The sequence below is a fragment of the Cibotium barometz genome, chromosome 18 (assembly GCF_041138505.1).
Source record: "Cibotium barometz isolate CiBa-2024 chromosome 18, ASM4113850v1, whole genome shotgun sequence".
In the NCBI taxonomy this organism is placed as follows: domain Eukaryota; kingdom Viridiplantae; phylum Streptophyta; class Polypodiopsida; order Cyatheales; family Cibotiaceae; genus Cibotium; species Cibotium barometz.
The window spans coordinates 38,897,088-38,904,251 of NC_141063.1; positions in this window are offsets into that span (position 1 = coordinate 38,897,088).

Sequence of the window (7,164 nt, forward strand, 5' to 3'; positions counted from 1 at the left end):
GTTAGCCTAATACCGGGGCTTATACCGGCGCTATTTAACGGGGTCTAAAAAAGCCTCGTCATCGGTATAAGCGCCGGTATAAGCGCCGGAACAGTAGCGTCGGTATAAGCGTCGGGTGGTAATACCGGCGCCTATACCGGTTAATATACCGACGCTCACCGGGGGTAATACCGACGCATAAACCGGCGTCTATACCGGTGCATATACCGTGTTATATACCGGGGTCAATACCGGGGTGTATACCGACTTTAATACCGAGAAAAATACCACTGTATATACCGACGTCAGTACCGGGGTATATACCGACGCTGTAGCAGAAATTTTTTTTTGGGCAGAATAGTGCTGCCTGCAATGAGCAGGATCAACAACAGCAAACAGACAGCACCATTCTGTCTAAAATAGAGCACGTGCTCATTTGCATATTTTTCTGATCGACAAACAAGAAATTAAATTAAACATTAATACTCAAGAATGTTTTGATCATATTTCATTAGTTTGAAGGTCATCTTACATCATGGTAATGCCTCCCAATTGACGGTCTCTCCTTCTTCTTCAAGCATCTCAAACAAGGCCACAAGGCCATGTTTGTGAGCGTACTTCTCCTCTCGCCTACTTGGTGGGCGATTCATGGCCAACTCCTGCACACACGATTAACAATTATAACTTTTAGAAATCAACATTTAGCCCACATACATACATTTAAATAAATAAAATTGCTACAAACACTTACGAATTCATGGCGCATGGTTTCGTAACCACCACTCCCGAGATGAGAAGCCCCTACTGTTTGGAGTCTTGCCCTTGCCGCCTCTCTTTGTTGTTGAAACCTGTCTGGTGTCTCGGTGAGCTCTTGAGCAATGGCTGCCCACTCCCTGTCATCTAGCCAAACAGGTTTCTCCTTCCCCTCTCTATATGTGTCCCTCGCCTCTGACCTACGATGCCCCATCAAAATGCGAGCTGTATACTGTATCCACTCATTAGAGACGACATTCATAGGGTCAGATGGCTGAACTCTTGCTTTATCTTTGTGTTTATATAATTTTTCTTCCCCTTGTCTTGCTGATCCCATTTAGTCATGACAGAGTCATGAAACTGTATAGTGCACAATTGTCGAATGCGTGTCTTCATTGCCTTCCCTGCACTATCCATTATTGGTGCCCCATCCCTAATTGTGTAAATCTTGCTGTTGTCATGGTCATGTGCACCCCAGGGAGTGGAAGGTGACCCTATGGGTGTGCTATCAACAGATGAGAGCGAAGGACGACGCTCACGTGGTGGTGGTGTCACAGCATCTGTGGCACTACCACCACAACAACCTCCCCCTGAAGACCTACTACGTGAGCGCCGTCTATGTGAAGAGGTGGTAGATCGAGCTGTAAGAGGAGTGGAAGGCTGTGTGGTATGAGGTGTGGGAGCTGCTGTCGTACCCACGGGTGTGGGAACTGGCGTTGGGAAGCCAGATGGTGAGGCAGATGTCCCTGCTCCAGAACCCCAATAACTCTGAGCCATGGCTCTCTGCTCTGGAGTCATGGACGAAAGAAAACCATATAACTGCTGGGGACTCATGCCCTGCGGTGTAGGATTAAATGAGAAATCTGGACTGTAGTCGTAGGGCGGTGAGTCACCCATGGCCTGTTGGACAAAAAACCATATGACAAACTTGTGCGAAATGAAAATTACACGAACAATGAATGAAAGAACCATAAGACAAACATTAACAATGATAAACAACATTGGTAAAACTATATCAACTTGCTCCTACAGTAGTGATTATGATGGTAAACATTAACAATGGTAAACAATGAAAGGACCTTCAATGTCATAAAACCATTACAAATATGTCATAACTATTTGCATAATCATTAAGATACATCATTTTAAAAATCATTATCTATTCTATCATCCTCATTAAGATCAGTAGCCCCAAAGAGATCTATGTCTATGTACATTTCAGCATCCTCATCATTAAAAGTCCCTTGATGAAGGATGTCTTCATCAAGGGAGTCTTCTTCCTCAACTTGTTTTTCAGCTTCCTTGGTTTGCACCTCTTCATTTGGATCTTGCTCTAGTTGCTCCTCTTCATTTGCTTGCTCCTCTTCATTGTTGATATCGGCTTGTTCTTGCTGCTCTCCATTACCCTGTGCATCCACATCACCTTGTTGTAGCTCAAATTCTTCAAAAATTTGCTTACTGCGGGGGGCGACTTGAACCACAAACAGCCAGCGTGGATCTTTTGGATCCGCTTTAAAGACAACCTGCTCACAATGCTCTGGGCGCACAAAAGTATCTTGCTGATCGGTCCATACCTTTGTGGAGTCCACTTGGATGAGGCCACTCTTGTCTCTATGTACAGTTGCATGTGGCCCATTCATGATTACCTTGAACCACTTCACATCAAAGATAAACAACTCAAAACTTCTGAAGCCAACCTTTAATATATCTTGAATGGTTCCAAAGTAATCAAGCATTCCAGTAATTGTGTTATCATCACTTGCACTTGCACGACTTTCTTGAACAAACTGTGCTGTGACACCACAATCAAAGGTTGCTCTTCTTTGGTCTATTCGTTCTACTCGAAAATGACGTCCATGTGACCAAAACGCCCCATATTTGTGATACTACAAATAGCACAAAAAGTTTGTTGATGGAGAATCAAACACTGAGACATGTAGAGAAAAAAAAGAGAGACATGTAGAACTTAAACACTTACATGCCAATCGCATCCTTTTGTAAGCTCCTCCTCCTCCTCTGTTATAGGTAAACCTCAAAGTGTTATCCATCTTTCTCTTAATGCCATGGCCTTGAGGTTCCTCACCAATGACTCGCCTGTTGGACTCTTGAGACCATAGTCGAGGTATCTCTGGATCTGAGGAACTTAAATATTCAGTGATGTAAACAAGGGACTCTTGTATCAGCCACCCTTCTGACATACTACCCTCTGGGCGAGCCAGTTGTGGCGAACAAATCCCTTTAATGTCTTCATAAACCTCTCCAAAAAGAACATCCATCTTGAATGGACTGTTCCAGCAACTGCAACCTCATCTACAACATGAACTAGCAGATGCATCTGGATTGTTAATAAACTTGTAGGGAAAAACTTCTCTACCATGCAGACTGCCTCTATGGAGTTTAAATGCGCTGTCTCCAAAGTGTCTCTCTTTATCTCTTTTGAAGAAATCCAGCGCACCAATGTGCCAATCTTATAGATAGTAGCTCTAATGTCTTCAGTGAGGCAATCTTTTATTGCTATGGGTAGCACAAATTGTAGAAACTTGTGCCAATCATGACTCTTGAGACCACTAAGATCATCATCCTTTGTAAATGCACTTTTCAAGCAATGCATACAACTTGTAGGAGTCCGAAACTCTGAAATTGTCCTCTTGACTTGTTGTTCCTCCATCTTGCTAAAAACCCATGGGGCTCTTGGAAGTAGCACCTTTCCATTGGGTCTAGTGCGAGCCCACAACTCTTGCATGCAACCAATCTCTTCTAAGTCATCCCTTTGGCCTTTAGTATCCTTTTTTCCTGTCATGGTCTTCCACAGAATGTCAGCTACATTCTTGAAAATATGCATCGGGTCAAGCAAATGGTTTATAAGGAGATCACCCCAATAGGGGAGTTGGTGAAAGATAGAGAGCCTCTTCATCCCAGGACATGCCAAGTTGCCACATTCCTCCCATTTGATCTTCCAATCGCTTGCCTTCAATGCACTTAGAGGAGGTCTTCCTAGATTACCATCCCGCAATTCATGATTTTCTGGAAGATACCTAACATGTCCTTGGTAGACATTCCTAGATTACCATCCCGCAATTCATGATTTTCTGGAAGATACCTAACATGTCCTTGGTAGACATTCTTTCGTAATGCTTTTGAGTATCTTGAATCAAGTCGAGGACCACATACAGGACATGCATTGTAACCCGATATAGACAAACCTGAGCATTCTCCATAGCCAGGCCAATCATGCATTGTCCACATGAGAATACCTTGCACAGTTGTAAGTCTTTGGCCACTCTGCTGCTTTGACATGTCCTTCACTTCAATTCCGTTCCACAAGGTGCGTAACTCATCAATAAGTGGTGCCAAATATACATCCATGTTCTTCACCTTGTACTTTCCTGGAACTATTAATGAGAGCAACAGATGACCTTTCTTTATTGCTAACCATGGTGGAAGATTATAATTCACAAGGCAAACAGGCCATGTGCTCCATGAAGAGCTCCTTAAACCAAAAGGGTTTACACCATCCCCATTGCTAGGCCAAGACGGAGGTTTCGAGGTTCTTCCTTAAAAGCCGGCCATTTCTCTTCAATGTGTCTCCATGCGGGTGAGTCAGTAGGCACACGCATCACTTCATCTGTGGATCGAGTTGTGGCATGCCATGTCATCAAGCTTGCTATTGATTTGCACCTGAACATGCTTTTTATCCTTGGGATGATTGGAAAGTGCCTAAGAACCTTTACCGGGACAGCTTCCCCCTGAACATCTTCTCTATATCTGTTAGAGCCACAATGGGGACATTCTTGCAAATGCTCATATTCATGGCGGAAGAGGCAACAATCATTGCGACAAGCATGAATATTATTGTAATCCATGCCTATGGATTTCAATAACTTCTTTGCATCTGCACGAGATGGAGGCATCTCGTTGCCAGGGGGCAATATCTGATCTTTCAAAAGCCTGCAAGTATGGCAATATCTGATCGTTACTATTAAGATTTTCTCAAATACAAGTTGATAATATATTTATCATTTCAACAGTAGGTGTAATCTCCAAAAAAAGACCTTACTTGAATAGTTCAGTGACACTTGTATTAGACCATCCAAAAATTGACTGCAAATTTAGCATCGTAAGAGATGCACGCAATACAGATATGTTGGCACCATTGTATAATGGAAGGCGTGCAAGTTTACGCATGGCCTCTTCCTCTGGTTCATAATTTGACCGTTGAGAATGTCGTGGTTGATGATCTTCATGTTCATGCTCCTCGAAGAGAGCTTCTTGTTGCTCGATGAAGGCATCCAACATTTCTTCCATTGGACCTTCTTCCATTTCCTGACCTTCTTCCATTCCCTCGGGTGCTGTTAATTGAGCTCCATCTGTCACTCCCTCCTGCGATATCCTCATCCTTTGTTGGGGACGAGAATTCACAGGCGCAATGTTATCAAGATGCGGCTGCACACTTGCTTGGTTGTACGATTGAAACCGTAAATTTTGCAAGCGCTCCATTGGAAATATGCCAGCGTCATGAACATGCTCGTTGCAAATCCTTCGTTTTCGAAAGATTTGGTACTTACATCGCATGCATGGACACGCTATTCTCTCTTCAAGATTGAGAGGCTCCATCTAGCAGGATAACATGTATATGCAGCTCATTAAACACAAATCATTATGCATTACACAAAGCACTATGTAAACCATAAAACAGGGCTTTTTTTTCCCAGCCACGAGGGAGATTTTAAAAAATAACATTTAAAGCGTCAAACGGGCTTCTTTTCCCCAGCCGTTGAGGGAGACTTGACAAATATTTAAAAAAGCTTATCTCCTCTCCATACAAAATTAAATAGAATTTGAACAAGGATGGAGAGAGAAGCTATCTCTATTCATAAATAGCTATTTATAAAGGCCTTATGCAATAATCTAAATGCATAGTATAAGTATAAGCTTGCATAATAAAGCTGCAAGACTTATGCATAAGCTCTATGCATAAGCCTTATGCATAAGTCTTATGTATAAGCCATATGCATAAGCTCTATGCATAAGTCTTATGCACACGCTCTATGCATAAGTCTTATGCATAAGCCATATGCACACGCTCTATGCATAAGTCTTATGCATAAGCCATAAGCTCTACGCATAAACCCTAAACCCTCATTCAAGATGCCCTTGCCTTTTCTTTGCTCATAGTCACCATAATTCCCATGCTTCCATGTCCTCATCACCAATGATCATTTCTTGCACAACATCCCCACCCTTGCGTGGTCTTCCGTTCGGCATAGTGAAGAAATGCAAGATGTTGGTAGAATGCCCAAATGATGTCGGAATTGGACAAAAGAAGGTTCTATGGGTAGGTAATGGTGTCTACTATCCTCCCAAATGAACACAGTAAGAATTAGGTGTGGGCAAGTACTCTCTGTTTTAGGGTTTGTGCGGGACAGCTGAAAGTAGTAATTTGTCTCTAAAACGCAAAATATATGTCGGAATTAGGATTTTGACGGCTCTATAGAAAGCTAACGGAAGATAGAACCTACCCCTAAAAGCATTTTGATTCAGTCAGAGTGGAAGTATATTCTGTTTGACTTTGACCAGAAAGTCAACATGACTACTTTGACCGAGATTGTGATATCCGATTAAGGGGTTCTATGGCTCATTTGAAAACTCTCAAGGAGTAGAATAGAGTCGTGTAATCACTCGGACCTAATCCCAAAAACCCTAGGACTGAATTAGGGTTTTGTAAAATCCCAGAAATTCCCAAAATTCGGTCCCAAAGCTCAATCCGGCTACAAATGATTGGTGTTTCTCCCCTTGGTAGTTGTGAATAACTCTTCAAGTGTATCCATGGGGTAAATCTCCAATAAGCTTGTTTGGCTCCCTTGTTGGAAAAATTCCGCCAGAGTCTCCTTTGTAATTGGAACCAAATCTCAAATGAAAATGCAACTTCTCAAATCACAATGCAATACTCTTTGTATCCCACAATGTCATGAAAGATCATATGTACTCTTTGTCCATCAAAGCATTTGCAATATCCACACAATATGACGGAAAAGGGGCCCCATTGCCCAAATGCATCCACAAAGTCGATGGTGAGGATTGTTGAGGACGCGCGTTGAAGCTTGCCGATCTCCCGGCCAAGCTCTTCTCACCCCTTCACCGAGTTTTCCTCCAAGGTGAAGGTTGAGGCCATTTCTTCACACCGGTGTACCTAATCCCCCTTTGTACCGCTTTACCAAGCAATCACGGCACAAAGAGTTCAAGCCATTCTCCCCTTGGCCTCTCCAACCAATGCCAAGGTACCCTCACACATTGCTAGATTCTATAGAAACTTGAAGTGGTAGCAATGGTGAGTGTAGGTACAAAATGATGTGGATAATATCAAATGATAGAACAAGTTTGTTGGCTTACAAGTATTGAGCATGACTCATGCCCTTTTACAATTTAGAACTC